Source organism: Nycticebus coucang, chromosome 9 (assembly GCF_027406575.1).
Source record: "Nycticebus coucang isolate mNycCou1 chromosome 9, mNycCou1.pri, whole genome shotgun sequence".
Lineage (NCBI taxonomy): Eukaryota > Metazoa > Chordata > Mammalia > Primates > Lorisidae > Nycticebus > Nycticebus coucang.
In genome coordinates, this window is record NC_069788.1 from 124,071,785 (window position 1) to 124,087,119 (window position 15,335).

The 15,335-nt window shown below is 41.3% G+C and overlaps 1 protein-coding gene across 14 annotated transcripts in view; it reads left to right on the plus strand.

Annotated features, from left to right (window-relative positions):
- The first annotated feature begins 270 nt into the window (after window positions 1-270).
- Window positions 271-15,335, plus strand: part of KTN1 (kinectin 1) — a 128,897-nt gene continuing 113,832 nt past the window's right edge. For 13 of the 14 annotated variants that reach the window (XM_053603847.1, XM_053603851.1, XM_053603852.1 and 10 more), the window contains exon 1: window positions 271-391. The gene's annotated coding sequence lies outside the window, so the exon portion shown is untranslated. The remainder of the gene's footprint in view (window positions 392-15,335) is intronic. The other variant, XM_053603848.1, reaches the window with a different exon arrangement.

Here is a 15,335-nt window from a genome sequence, read left to right on the forward strand (position 1 = left end):
CCAGGAGCTTTCCTGAGACCCATGGCGACACAGGTGGAGGAGCAGGCCTGGCGCGGGGCCGGAGAGAAGGCGGAGAGGCTGCTTCCATGGGCGAGCGAGGCCTCACAGGGAAGTGGACTCCGTCTGGGTGAAAGTCCTAGAACCCGAAGCCGGCCAACTCTGGGGCGCCTGTGCTTTTAAGAAGCCAACTCCAGGTGCCTGTGCCTTTAAGGGGCCGTCTCTGGGCCCCGCCCCGCCTCCCCGCCCCCCCGTTTCCGGCCGGGCGGTGCGACGGCACCTAAGCTACTGCGGCGGCGCCTCGGAGCGGGCAGCCCGGGCTGTAGTGCCGGCGCTGCCGCCGCCGCCGCCGCCGCCGCCGCGTCTTCCCGTTCTCCTTTCCCAGCCGCGCAGGGTGAGGGCAGGCAGGTCGCGCACGGGCCCGGGCGCCGGCCGCAGAGCCTGCGGGGAGGATGGTGGCGCCGACCGCTGTGTCCAGGCGGGCGGGGGTACGCGCCGGGTGGGGGGGCGCGGCCGCGGGTCCCGGATGCTGTCCGTCGCCGCCCGCTGGGTAGGCCTCGGGCGTCCAGTCGCCGCCTCCCGGCTGCGGCTCAGGCCGGGACGCCGTTTCGGCCTTGCCTGGCACCCAGGTCTTATCCCAGTTCGGGCTAGGCGAGGACGCCCGGGGATGTCTCCGGACGACAAGGTCGGCCAAGCGGGTTCCGGGGTGACCGCAGAGCCTATTTTTAGCCAGGCCTGCGGGCAGAACAGGGAAGGCGGATTACCTCTGCTCCGCCGGTGCGCGGAGGGAGCGCGTCCTCGGCCGCGCCACGCTTGCGCCGTGCCGGGTTCCGGTCCCGGCCCCTCCGGGCGGGCTCTGCGGCTGCTCGGCACCCCGGGCTCCTCCCCGCCCCGCCGCCCCGCCGCCCGCCGCGTCCCCGCTCCTGGAGGTGGGGGACGGTTGGGGACTGGAGGCCAGCGTGTAGGGGACTTTAAGACAAATCTGCGGGCCGCCCTCTGGGAGGGCGAAGTTGTCCTTGCTCTTTGAGGGGTGTGTCTTCGTAGCGAGTCTCTTCTCCGTGTCGAGGTCCAACAATGGGAATTTTGGCCTTGGGGACCTGGTCGGGAAACCAGGGCGGCGGTCCGAGGAGCGGCGGGGCGGCGAGCACCCGGGGTGAGCGCGGTCCGGCGGCGCCCCTGTGGTCGGGGACGTGGACCGCTCGGTGGCGGCCTCCTCTCGGGAGGACGGCGGGTCTCACTTGGCCTCGTGGGGCCTTAGCAGCCATGTGAGTGAGGTCGGCTCAAGAAGCTGCAGTTGAAGTTAACTGTTCAAAGTTGTAGTTTTTTTTTTTTTTTTTTTTCTGGAGATGCTTTGTGGAAAGCTGTGAGAAATTAAAACACCTATAGGCAGCTAAAGATCGGAACTGTGTGGGAGTTGTCTTGGAGTTTGAATTTGGCTGTATTAAGTGCGAGTACTTAGGCAGCAGTATCCCCAGTTTGGCTAAAAGAAGCTGCGGATGAGATTTGGGATAATCTTCCTAGAACAACACAGGAATACTCTTGAGTTGATCTATATTTTGGGTAGACGTAACTGGCATTAGACTTTTCTGTTGGATGTGTTGCCTTTCAAACAAGGCTCTTTTTCCCTTCTCTTTGATTGGAGGATCTAACACGAAACAGCTGGGTTTATTGTTGGTAGGTTCTACCAACATTCCCCTCTCACTCAACATTGAGTTAGAAATGTTATCTTCTCATTTTATAGCCTTCAGCAGACAAAACAGTATCCAACCAGATGAATTTAGAGAATAAGATGTTCTAATTTACCTTATGAGACTAACACTGAAACTTAAAATGTGGTAAGATCTGTTGAAGAATTTTCTTAAATGTATTAAACATTTAAAAATTAAAAAGATTATCAAGATTTAACACTTGATGATTCAGGGTCAGTAGTATGAAGAGCCATTAGTTTATGATTTTGTTTCCAATTTAGATATTTCTATATCCTTTTATATCAATCTCTTCTGTTGGTTTTTCCCTAATAATTTTTCATCTCAGGCCACCTTTAGTTTGTAAACTTTAATCTGTTTTTGAAAGGGAGATCGTTTTAATAATTATCTTTTAAGTATCAGTCAGTAGACTTTTCTAAAGGCCTAAAAAGTAAAGACTTGAGGTTTTGTAAGAATGGATGTGAAGATTGTCATTCAGTAAATTCTTAACTTGACTTTTACTTGAGATATATGGAAGATGTATTTTTAACTGTATGCTTATTTTTTATAGCCAACACAATTTTGATCTAAAAGATCTCTAGTATTTTCTAAAAATTTGAAGTTAATAAACTTAACGGTTTGAGAAAGGTTTTGGGTTTCTTGGGTATCTGACTTAATATGTACTAGAAGAGCATATGTAAAGCAGAGAAATCATATATCAGTATTAGAGGAAGTTTTAACTTATGAACTGTTTTGCTCTGTGTTTTTATTAATAGATACTTTGAAGGTAAATCCAAGTATAGAAGGTAGAAACAAGTGAAGTCTAGAAGTGATAATTGCTGATCACTCATATGCAAATAATGCATTTCATTGCTTCCTCTTTCAGTTCTTGTGGACATGACTTTGAGTGTCTCCATGAGAAAAATGTAATTTATATGCAGATCACTGGGAAAATTGGTTTAAATATGAATATAAGCTATTTTTTCCTATACATAGGAAATTAAAGAGTAAGGGGACAAACCTTAAGTGTCATGAACTAAGGAGTTTGATTACCTTAATCTTCTATATACTTGAGATCTAGAAAAAGAAAAGAAATCACACTTTATAACTGTGTATGCCAGGCTATTGTGCTTAAATGTATTTTTGGTCTTTGAGAATGGTGACAGAAACTATTGAGGCTATTTTCCTCTTAAAAATGGTATAGGCTTTTAAATGGTTTTATGTAAAAAGAAAATAGGCAGTATGTTAATATTTTTAATACTAAGAAAGGTTTAATAGAGACTCCAATAGGAAATATAATATTCCTAGGAAATAAGAAATGCTCAACTCTTTAAAAAAGTTACTTACTATCTTGCATATTATCTTTGCTACTACAGGCTAAGAACTTTTAACATCTGGTTTCAGCAAAATGATTTGTACACTAAATGTAACTTAGTTTATACTTGTCTTCTTACAGGACCATTTGCTTTTCTCTCTTGAATAATTGCTTTGCTCATTCCATCTTAATTGGTCATCTTGTACTCTTAAAGTTGATGTGGTTATTCTTTGGTTCAGTTTTCTTTTTATATTCTTCTGGCAATCTCATCACTAATTGCTTCACTTATTCAGTATTTATGGGTCATCCTCTTAAAATTGACATGCTTAGTCTTCGGCTCACTTTTCTTTTTATATTCCTCCGGTGATCTCAGCCTGTGTCATGGCTTTAAATACCCATATGCTGATGGCTCTCATATTTATATTGAGTCTGGACTGACTTCTTGCACTCCCGACAACCCATTGGGCCTATCCACTTGGCTGTGCAGTGGTCAACTCAAACTAAACTTCCATATTCCTTTTTAAACCTACCTAAGGCACAGCCTGGCCCATCTTTTCTGGTGGCAAAAAATGTTGAAGTCATTTCTAACTTACCTTTTTCACACTTGATATTCTGTGCTCTACTGTATTTTGAAAATATATCCAGAATCCAGTCACTTTTTACTACTTCCTCTGCTTTTATCAGCCTGGTCCAACCCTTTCTCTTTTATCTGGATTTCTGCAATTAGCCTCCTAACTGGTCTCCCTGCTTCTACACCAGCTCCCTATAGTCTTTTAGCATAGCAACCAGACCTCATCACTTGTCTGTTCAAAATGCTGCGATCACTTCCTGTAGGCAGAGTTCAAGCTCAAGTTCTTATGGCATATGAGGCCTTATAGAATCTGACCACTCTTCACTCTCCCTACTCCCCCTTACCTCTCAGGTCAGCTGCTGTTCTTCTTCCAGCTTCTTTCTTTCCAGTTTCACTGGCCATTTTAGGACTACTACACTGGCTGTTGCCCCTTCTTGGATTAAAAGTGATACTTGCGTGGCTTATTCCCTTCTCTCCTTCAAGTCTTTGCTCCTTAAAGGTCACTTTCTCAAAAAAGTCTGCCTGTTTTAAAACTACTCTCGTCTACTTCTACACTCGATCTTAGCCAAAAGGCCAAGAGCGATATGCACCACCCCCACCACTCTGCTCCATGTACCCTGCTCCAAATCCATGGCACTTGTCACCTTCTGTCATGCTATATAATTTCCATGTTGAGTGTGTTTATTGTCTTTCCCCTCCCCCCAGACACACACTATAACATAACCTCTGTGAGGGCAGGACTTCCTTGTCAGTTTTGTTTATTGATGGATACTTAGAGTTTAGGGCTGGGGTCTCCAACCCCTGGGCCATGGCCTGTTAGAAATAGGGTTGCACAGCAGAAGGTGAGCAGTGGCAAACCAGTGAAGCTTCATCCCTATTTACAGTCTCTCTGGGCCTTAGAGCTGTCTCCTGTTACATCAGCGGAGGAATTAGATTCTCAAAGGAGCACAAATCCAAGTGTAAACTGTGCATGTTTGGGATCTAGGCTGTGTGCTCCTTATGAGAATCTAGTGCCTTGGTGATCTGAGGCGGTGATGTGAATGCTGGGGAGTGGTTGCAAATATAGACCGTAATAAATTGCTTGCAGACTTAAATCATTCCCCATGCACACCCTTCCTCCACCCTCCATCAGTCCATAGAAAAATGGAAAAATTGTCTTTCATGAAACCAGTCCCTGATGCCAAAAACGTTGGAGACTGTAGGTGTAGGGCAGTGTTTTGGTGTGTAGCAGTTGCATGATAGTAGTTGTTGAACAAATGAATTAAAAATTTTTTTTTTTTTTGAGACAGAGTCTCACTTTATTGACGTTGGTAGAGTGCTGTGGCGTTACAGCTCACGGCAACCTCCAACTCCTGGGCTTAGGTGATTCTCTTGCCTCAGCCTCTCTAGTAGCTGGGACCACAGGTGCCTGTCACAACGCCTGACTTTTTTTTTTTGTTGCAGTTTAGTCAGGGCTGGGTTCAAACCTGCCACCCTCCGTATATGGGGCTGGTGCTCTACCCACTGAGCCACGGTGCTGCCCAAATGAATTAAATCTTTATCCTGCAATCCTTCCTTTGATGAATATCTCATTCTTGGATGCATACTCCTTGTCTCTTTTGGGAAGTATCAGAGTAAAAGAACTTGGCAGGGAGCAATCAGGAGCCCCTTGGTGGAGAGAGTGATGTTAGAATGTGGTGAGAATGTCTTATCTGCCCCACATGATTTTTTTTTTTTTTTTTTGAGACAGCATCTCACTTTGTTGCCCCAGGTAGCCTGCCCTGATGTCACAGCTCATAGCAACCTCAAACTCTTGGGCTCATGTGATTCTCTTCCCTCAACCTCCCAAGTAGCTGGACTATAGGCGCCCATCACAATGCCCAGCTATTTTTAGAGACTGCGTCTCACTCTTGTTCAGGCAGGTCTCCAACTCCTGAGCTCAAGCAATCTACCTGCCTCCTCCCAAAGTATTAAGACTACAGGCCTGCAGCCACACGTGATTAAGACCATTGGGTAATTAATTTAAAAAGGTGGTTAAAGCAAGGACTCAAAATACACATGTATATTTAAATGTTTTCACTTGGCTAGGCACGGTGGCTCACGCCTGTAATCCTAGCACTCTGGGAGGCCGAAGTGGGTAGATCTTTTGAGCTTAGGAGTTTGAGACCAGCCTGAGCAAGAGAGAGACCCTGGCTCTACTAAAAATAGAAAAATTAGCCAGGTATTGTAGTGGGCACCTGTAGTTCCAGCTACAGAGGCTGAGGCAGGAGGATCACTTGAGCCCAGGAGTTTGAGGTTGCTATGAGCTATATGATGTTGCCATGGCATTCTACCCAGGGGAGACAGAGTGAGACTCTGTCTCAAAATAACAGAAAACCAACCAACCAAACAAAACAACAACAAAATGTTTTCCCTTAAAACATTTAATTTTACCTTTATTTTCCTATCTTTTTAATTGGACCAATCTCTTAGAGTAGAGGGTATCTTGATCTTTTCATAAATTGTACTCTAAAAAATGATTTCTAGTATCATTCTCCTTCTCTCTCTCTTTTTTTTTTTTTTTGTAGAGACAGAGTCTCACTTTATCACCCTCGGTAGAGTGTTGTGGCGTCACACAGCTCACAGCAACCTCCAAGTCCTGGGCTTAGGTGATTCTCTTGCCTCAGCCTCCCGAGTAGCTGGGACCACAGGTGCCCACTACAATGCCCAGCTATTTTTTTGTTGCAATTTGGCCGGGGCCAGGTTTGAACCCACCATCTTTGGTATATGGGGCTGGCGCCCTACCCACTGAGCCACAGGCGCCGCTAGTATCATTTTCTTTAAAGTGGAATGAAAATGTAGGCACTAGGACATACTCCCAGTATCGGATCTTTTCTAGCTTTTTCCAGTTTTTCATCAATGCCTTCCAAAAAACTTTGTTTTCATGGAAATAACACTTTTGGACTTTATTCTCATTTAATGGGTTTATGAAAATAAGCAGGTAGGAGAGTACACTACTAGCCAGAAGCATTTAACTTTCTGTAAACACCAGCCCTCATATTTTTACAAATGGGGGGATGACAGCTAATCCGGTGACAAGTCCTTTAAGACAGTTTTTGCTTTGGGCCTGGCACAGTGGCTCTTGCCTGTAATCCTAGCACTCTGGGAGGCCACAGCAGGTGGAATGCCTGAGCTCTGGAGTTCAAGACCAGCCTGAGCGAGAGTGATACCCCATCTCTCCTAAAAATAGAAAAACTACCTGTGGTCCCAGCAAGTTGGGAGGCCGAGACAAGAGGACTGCTTAAGCCCAGGAGTATGAGGTTGCTGTGAGCTATGATGCTACAGCACTCTACCCAGGCCAAGAGTGAGACTCTGTCATAAAAAAAAAAAAAGACAGCTTTCACTTTGCACAGATTTCACAGGGACCGTAGGATTGTAGCAGCCTACCATGCTCGAGGAGAATGTCATTTACCCAGACGTCTTTGAGTAATATCTACAGTTATCAGAGTTTATGGTGAGTTTCATTAAGTATATTGTCTAAAAACAGGCTTGATGTTTGCTACATTCTCAGTGGAAAATGTAGGACAATTATTATTCTTATACATGAGTCATTTGAGTTGCCAAGGAAACAGTCTGGTCTGGTGTAATAAGCTGGAGGTCAGTTATTAGGAGACCTACAGGTCTTTGACCTTATTAACTGTAAGGTTTTATGCAAGTTCTTTATTGCCCAGTGCTTTAATAGCCACATAACATCGTGTGGTGTAGTGGAAAGATTGGCGGGTGAAGGAGTCTGAAGAACTTGGGTTTGAATTTGGTTTTGCTATTTAGTACCACTTACTGCTGGTGCTTGAGCTTATCTAGTTTGACCTGCCTGAGGCTCATTAAGGAATTAACTTATTATTTTAGTAGTTGCTACATAAGTGCTAGCTAACAGCAGAGTGCTGCTTTCCTGTTGGACTCTGCAAATACTTGATGTGCAGTATCATATTTGATCCTCTCAGTGATCTTATGAGATAGGTAGTAGAAAGTAGGAAGACAGGTTAAATAATTTGTTCAAAGACAGCAAATAAGAGGAGCAGCAGCCTGACTTTTAACTGAAGAATTCTGACTGACCAGCCCATTCTTACTCATAGAGATGTTTTATAAGAATGCTTTCTGAAAGAAATAAACACTGTCCACGTGCAGTTGTCTACTGTTAAGTCTTTGAAAGCTAATTTAAGGTTATAAAGGTTTATTTCCTGGCTTATTGTACCCTCAATGAATCCCCAACAATAAAAAAAAAAAAAAAAAAAAAAGGTTTATTTACCCCTGAAATTATTAGAGGATTAACTTTTTTTTTTTGGAGACAAAGTCTCACTGTGTCACCCTGGGTAGAGTGCCATGGTGTAATAGCTCACAGGAACCTCAAACTCGGGCTCAATTGATCCTCTTGCCTTAGCCTCCCTAGTAGCTGGGATTTTTAAAGGCGCCCACCACCACACCTAGCTAATTTTCCTATTTTTAGTAGAGATGGGGTTTCACTCTTGGTTATGCTGGTCTCAAACTCCTGAGCTCGAGTGATCCACCTGTCTCTCAGCCTTCTAGAGTGCTGGGATTATAGGCGTGAGCCATGGGACCTGGCCTGCAGATAAACTCTTAAAACTAGTATTTTAAATTTGAAGACTTGAAGTTTTTCAAGTAGAGAAAATAATAAAGGCTACTCAAAACCAAATGTTATAAAATGTTCCAATTATATGGAAAGCATAAGTGGATAGACAGTCAGACTTTTAGTTTCAAAGACAATTTTTTCCGTCCCAATTCTTGTGTACATGCATTATGAGACTCTCATGTGATCTGGTAAAGTCCTTAGCTCAGTGGTTATCTCTGAAAGGCCACCTGAAACCACCTTACCCCAAATGCATATACTTTATATTTTTTGTCCCATCCTTATTTTTCTTCGTTGCATTACCATTTGTTACCCAAAGTAATATATGCTTATTTGTTTATGTTCCTGGTCTCTGACTTACCTGCAAGACTGTAGGCAAAATGAGGCAGGGACTTTGTCTCATTCCTCACTGTGAACTGTGTTTATGGCACTTATGTGTAGTGCTCAGTTAGTGTGAATGGGTTGTCTGGTGTGTGAAAATGATTGGGGCTCGCTGAGCCTTCTGCTTCACTTGTCAGATGCCAAGTGCCATTCTTTTTCGTTATTGGCATGGCTAATTGAGTGATACATGGAATGTCACATAAAGTGAGACTCCAGAAATAAGGGTTTCAGGTTTACTCTTAGGAAAGTGCAATGGGAAAAACTTAAAACACAAATTTCAGCAAAATACTTGTGCTTAGTACCAGTTAATCTTGTTGGTCAGTAATGTAAGTGTTCTGAGTGGAATCTGTACATAGATAATTTAGTGATTGCATGTGTTTAGGTCTAGTTATCTTTTGAAATAAATTTGGACAAGCTAAGCCATGCTTTTGGAAAGCTCCCATTGTCCTGAATGCTATGTTGCTAAACATTCAGTTAATCTTTGAATCCACACACAGGTCGACTTCATTTGTGTGCTGCTGACACATGTTCATTTGAAATGTGTTTTATATTTTACATAATTTTCGTAACCTAGATGTCTAAGGTTGGCATCATTTCTGTGAAGTTAATTTCTGAAGCTTATCATTATTTAGTGCCCTTATTTCTGAGTACAGTGTCCCCTACTGTGCTATATCATCTTTGTGGTTGATATTCCATAGCTGATGAGTGGGGAATCATTTCTTAAATAACGTCCACTTTGACTCAGATGTTTACTGTAACTAAAATTTAACTTGAATGCTTTCTAAAAAAGACTTAGTTCTTTTTCTTTTTTTGATCTGAAAAATTGGATTTTACTTGAAGAAAGTATTCCTGAGCTTGAAGTTTTTGGAGTGCTTTTCAAGTAAATTACGCAGTAAACCTTTGAACAACATGGGATTAGTGGTGCTGAATCTGAGAATTTTTGACTCCCCGAAACTTAACTATTCATACCTACTGTTGACTGGAAGCCTTACTCATGACATTCAGCATTGCTTTGTATTATGTACTGTATTCTTTTTTTAACATTGTTTGGGATTCATTGAAGGCACAAAGAATTAGGTTACACTGATTGCATTTGGCAGGTAAAGTGTCTCTTATAATTATAATACCCCCAATGTACTGTATTCTTACAGTCAAGTAAGCTAGGGAAAAGAAAATGTTTTTAAGAAAATCATAAGGAAAATACATTTACAGTACTGTATTCATACTTTGTCATCTACAAGATGAATCATCTGTCCAAAATGGCTAGCAACTGCAGCTACAGACCTCATCTGTGGTACACACTGAGCAATTCAGCTTTTTCTTGTAATGTCATGACTCTCTCTGCTTCTTATGAGCACTTCTAGCATCACTACTCGTACTTCCTAGGGGTCCCGTGATGTTATTGAAGGTTTATGGTATTGAATTATCAACACAATGAAAAATATGAGAAAACTGTGACAGATTACTTTTTGTGATACTCAGTTTGCTGAGGAGAAAAACTGCTCACGTGGAGATGATTAGCTTCACATAGTGTTTTAAGCAAGTACTCAAAACACTTGCACTTACTCCAATAGCAAGAGAAGGTGGCTATGAAATTATTACATAGCCACCTACATACATAGTGTATTATTGTAATAATTTTAGGCAGTTCTGATTTACTGTTGCATCTTTACGTTTGTTTAACATTTCTTGTGACTGGATTGAGGATAGTTGGCATCTTATAAATGCATGGGTGTTAGAGAAATTTTAACTTTTTGGCTGGGTGCAATAGCTCACACCTGCAATCCCAGCACTTTGGGAGACCAAGGTGGGAGGATTGAGGCCAGCCTGGGAAGCATAGGGAAACCCTGTTTATATAGAATGCGAAAGAATTAGCTGGGTGTTAAGGTTTTGCCCCTTTATTTCTAGCTACTTGCGAGGCTGAGGTGGGAGGGTTACTTGGGCCTGATTGGTCCAAGGCTGCAATGAGCTGTCATGCTGCCATTTCATTGCAGTCTGGCCCAGAGTGAGTCCTGTCTCTTTAAAAAATATATTTTAAATACTTTTCATAATTTGTGTATATTTTGTGGTTGTAATTGATAAAATAGACTAGTATCTACATATATTTTATGCATTAATGATATTTCTTAGATTTTTTTTTTTAATTTCTAGGCTGTGTGGTTTGTGTTTTTTTTTTTCTTTCAAATTATTACAGCTCTTTAAAAAATTTTTCAGTATGCTTATTTAAAAAAATCCACAAGTAGACCTGCACAGGTCAAACTTGTATTGTTTATCAGTCATCTGTGCATTTAAGATTAGCTTTGAGATTATGTATAAAATGCAGCTCATGCATTCACCTTGTCTGCAGTTATGGGAAGAAAAGAAACTTCATAAATATAAAATAGTTGTAAAATGAGCAAAGTAGAAATTTTATCCACTCTTCTAGCATTAATTACTTGGCATAAGTTTGGTACTTATATTTCATACCCTTTCAGTGTTACATAGTCTTCATTCAAGCAAAAAATTCCAGCAATATTTAAAATAATATACTGTTAGTATAATGAGAAGCTTTAGTTATTATTAGTTATTGTGTCCACCTGATTTCTTAAGGCATCTTTGTACTAAGTCAAGAAAACTCTAGGTAGTGTATGTAAAATTTTTTTAGATTCCTTATCCTATAGTATTTTCTTTTTTGGGAAAATTTTTTTCCAAAGTATGAATAACTTTCTGCAGTTACTCAGCATTGTCATTGTTATCGCATAAATAAAGAAGCATGGAAGTTTATGCTTGTTGGCTTGTCTGTTTTAATTTACATTTATCTCTTCCCACTTGTCCTTTGTTTTGTTGAAAGTTTAAATATGAAATGATTCAGACATATAAGAATACAGAATGTGTATGAAATCTCACAATTAATAGGTTGGCAGACCCATCTAGCAAAAATGCTATGTACCTCATTGCTGAATATTACTATGTTCATCTTCAAAGTACTCCCTTGGGGAAGCTATGCTAGTCCACCCTTCAAAGCAATTTTGGAACTCTTGTCTCTGAAATGGCCATTAGAACCATCATCGTATTACCCTTGATATCCTGAATGTCATCAAAATGTCTTCCTTCCTGTATTTCCTTTATCTCCAGGTAAAGAAAAAAGTTATTGGGGACAAGTTCAAGTGAGTAGGAAGGGTGTTCCAATACAGTTACTTGTTTATTGGCTAAACACTCCTTCGTAGACGGTGCCATGTGAGCTGGTACGTTGTTGTGATGCAAGAGCTATGAGTTGGTGAAAAGTTCAGGTCATTTCTGTCTTTTTCACACAGTCTTTTCAGCACTTCCCCAACTAGTAAACTTGGTTAACTATTTGCCCAGTTGGTATAAATTCATCTTGAACAATCCTGTGATATTGAAAAAGGTGGGCAACATCGTTTGGACTGTTGATTTAGATTGATGAATTAGCGAATTAGCTGACTTCCATTGTGTACTTTGACACTTTGTTTCAGGATTATATTGGTAAACCTGTGTTTCATCCCTGGTGATAATATGGCCCCAAACATTGTCTTTCCTGTCCAAAAGGTCTTAGCAAATTTTGACTCTCCTTTGTTTTTGTTCATCTGTGAGCTCCTTTGAAATGATTTTTGTACAAATGTTTCTGACATTGTTACTGGTAATGAAACCCGGATTTACCAGTTTTTTCCAAAAAGTAAAGCATCAGTCAACAGTGGATCCCCCCACCCCCTCAATGAAAATCCAACAAAAGTGAAGCAGCCTGGAAGTGTCAAAAAGAAAATGGTGGCAACTTTCTTTTCCCAAAGTGGTTATGTTGTACCTGTTCCTCTGGAGGAACAGAGGACTGTCACTGCTCAGTGGTACAGAATGTGTGCCTACCAAAAGTTTTCCAGAAGCTTCATGAATGGTGGCCAGTGCCAGGTGTGGTGGTTCACACCTATAATCCCAGCACTCTGGGAGGCTGAGGCAGGAGGATTGCCCGAACTCAAGAGTTTGAAATCTGCTGGAGCAAGAGCAAGACTCCGTCTCTACTAAAAATAGAAAAATAAGTTGGATGTGGTGGAGGCTGAGGCAAGAGGATCACTTGAGCCCCGAATTTGAGGTTGCTGTGAGCTGTGGCACCACAGTACTCAATCCCAGGGCACAGCGTAAGACTCTGTGTCAGAATAAAAAAAAAAAAAGGTAACCAAGGACAGGACTGTGTGTGTGTGTGGGGGGAGGTATGATCCTGTATTGTGACAGTGCATCCACCCGTTCAGTTCCTATAGCCCACAGAAGCTAGTTTAACTTAGGAGTCATCCACCCTGCAGTCCTGACCTGGCCCCATGTGATCATTTCCTGTTTCTACAGTAAAATATCCCATGCAGGAAACAAGGTGCTTTAAAGCCCTGAACCTTTCATAGTCATGAACCTGTTCATGCCTACAAAAGAGAGCTTACAGCACTTGAAGAAAATGAGTGGAAAGAGCATTTTCAAAAATGGTTTACAAGAATGCAAAAGTGGTATAAAATGCAGTGGTAATTTATTTTGAGAAAATTTAGTAAAATGATTCTGTTTCTTAATTTTTGTGTATCTCTAAACTTTCATACTGTCTCTTGTATCCTTAAACTTGTTTCCTTTTTGCATTCTAAAGACAGGTTCCTTCTGATGAGTTTATTTGCAACTTGCCATTTTCCTTCAACTTTGTGGTCCTGATAATTCTTTTACCATGTAGTCTGCAGCTCACGCTCGCTCGCTGTACTGCGTGGAAACTCATCAGATGAATGTTTTACAGTTCGTCTATTTCTGTTGTGGGACATGTGGGTTTTCACATGGGTTTTTTCTTTTTGGTTACTGTAAACAGTGTTGCTATGAACACCTTGCATAGGTGTGTTGGTTGCACTTCACTGCTTCCAGGAGAGTTTTTTTCTAACTTTTTTGTTGCTATTTACAATTAGAAACATTTTATGACACACATTACATGGTGTGCACATATATGACAAAAAAGTTTCCTAAAAAGAAAACCAGTGCAGTATTTTGCTATTTTTTTTCTATTTTTGTTTTATTAGAGATAAAAGCGCTGGTCAAGACCTACGTTTTTTGCTGCCTCCTGAGGAGTTCAGACTGACAGTCTGATAAATCGCATTGAGGCTTGAAGCTAGTTACGAGTGGGAATGCTGGACCATAGGAGATGAACATTTTCAGCTTAGTGAGGCAGCTCTCAGCTGTTTGCAGTGTGTGTGTGAGGGCTCCACACTCTTGCCTGTGCTTGTTGTTGGCAAAAGCTAGAGAGCCCATTGTGTGTCGATTGTCACCTCGTAGGGTTTATTCCTGACATATTGTCAGCATTTGCTGGACATTTTAATTTCCTTTTCTCTGAAATAGCTGTTCATTTTTCTATTATTTGTCTTTTTGGTTGGTAGTAGGTCTTCATATATTCTGAATATTAATTCTTTGCCAGTTATGTGTCCCAAATGCCTTCTTCCACTTTGGCTTGTCTTTTCACTTTAAATGGTGTCTCTATTAAAACGTTTACAGTTTTAATTTAGCTGTGTTTGTTGAAAGAAAGACTTTAGACAAATTTAACAGCTGGATTACTTGAACACTTCTGCTGCCTTGGAGCCAAGTGTTGAAATATGGCTTTTCTGATTGGCTGAGACTGGGGTGTTTGTTACAAGATAAGGTTACAGTCTGTTTACAAATGTAGTTAGTTTACAGTTCACTATGTACAAAGGAACTTTTAGGTCTCTCTTAAAATATTTAAGGAGACAGCTTTAGGCTAAACTTAATAAATTTTCTAGTATTTTCCCTTTTTTAAGGGCTCAAATGTGTTTATTTACTAGATACTTTGAAATAATATGAGTTAATGTTTCGCTAGAATATGGAGTTGCTTTGAAGGTTGCATCTAAACTTTGCTTTTAGAGTCATAAGAGAAAATAATTCAGGGTGACTCTTGAACAACGTGGGGTTTGGGCCACTCAGCCCACTTGTACCCTGAGCGAGATGGGAGCATGCACATGCAGGCTGTGGGCCGTGAGTGCGTTGGGGATTCTGGTGAACTGTACTGGGGTGGGGGTGAGGTGGGAGCAGTCCAGGTACACTGAGGGACTACTGTGCGTCGGAATGTGTAAAGTTTGGATAGAGTTATTCAGTAAACTTTAAAATCCCTCATCTCCTATAATCCTAATAGGACATTGTAAGAACTTTGTGAACATTTCAGTGATGCCAGTATTTGCAGGTGGTTTTACTAATTTAATTTGTTAGGGACATTTTTTGTGAAGCAGCTCTGTGTTTTTGGTGTTTGGCAGTTTTAGCACAGTGCTCTCGTAAGTGTGGACAAACTTCCCTATATCTGGCTGGTATTCAAGAGTACACTTAAACTCTGAGGAATCAGTCAGATCTTTCTTTAATATTGGGAAATTCTCATCTCTTTAAACATTGCTTCTGTTACTTTCACTTTTCTCCATTTTCAGTAGACCTGTGTCGGAGTCTCTTAGTTTACCCTTGGTGTCTGCTAATCATGTTATTCTTTGTCCTCTTTTGTCCTGTCTTGTTGAAGGTGAACTCATGACTCTCCAGCACTTTACCAATTCTATAGTCTGTTCAGTCTAGAGTTTATCCCATCTGTTGAGTCTAAGCCAGTTTCTACAATTTTCATTTCTTAAATTTCAGATTATTTATTCATATGTATCAGTTTCAATTTTTTTGTATTATAACTTTATTGCTACTTAGAAATTCTCCGTATCTCTTTGTTTCTTCAACATGTTCAAATTAAAAAATCTGTCAAACCGTTCATAAAACTAATACTATCTGATGTGAATTCAT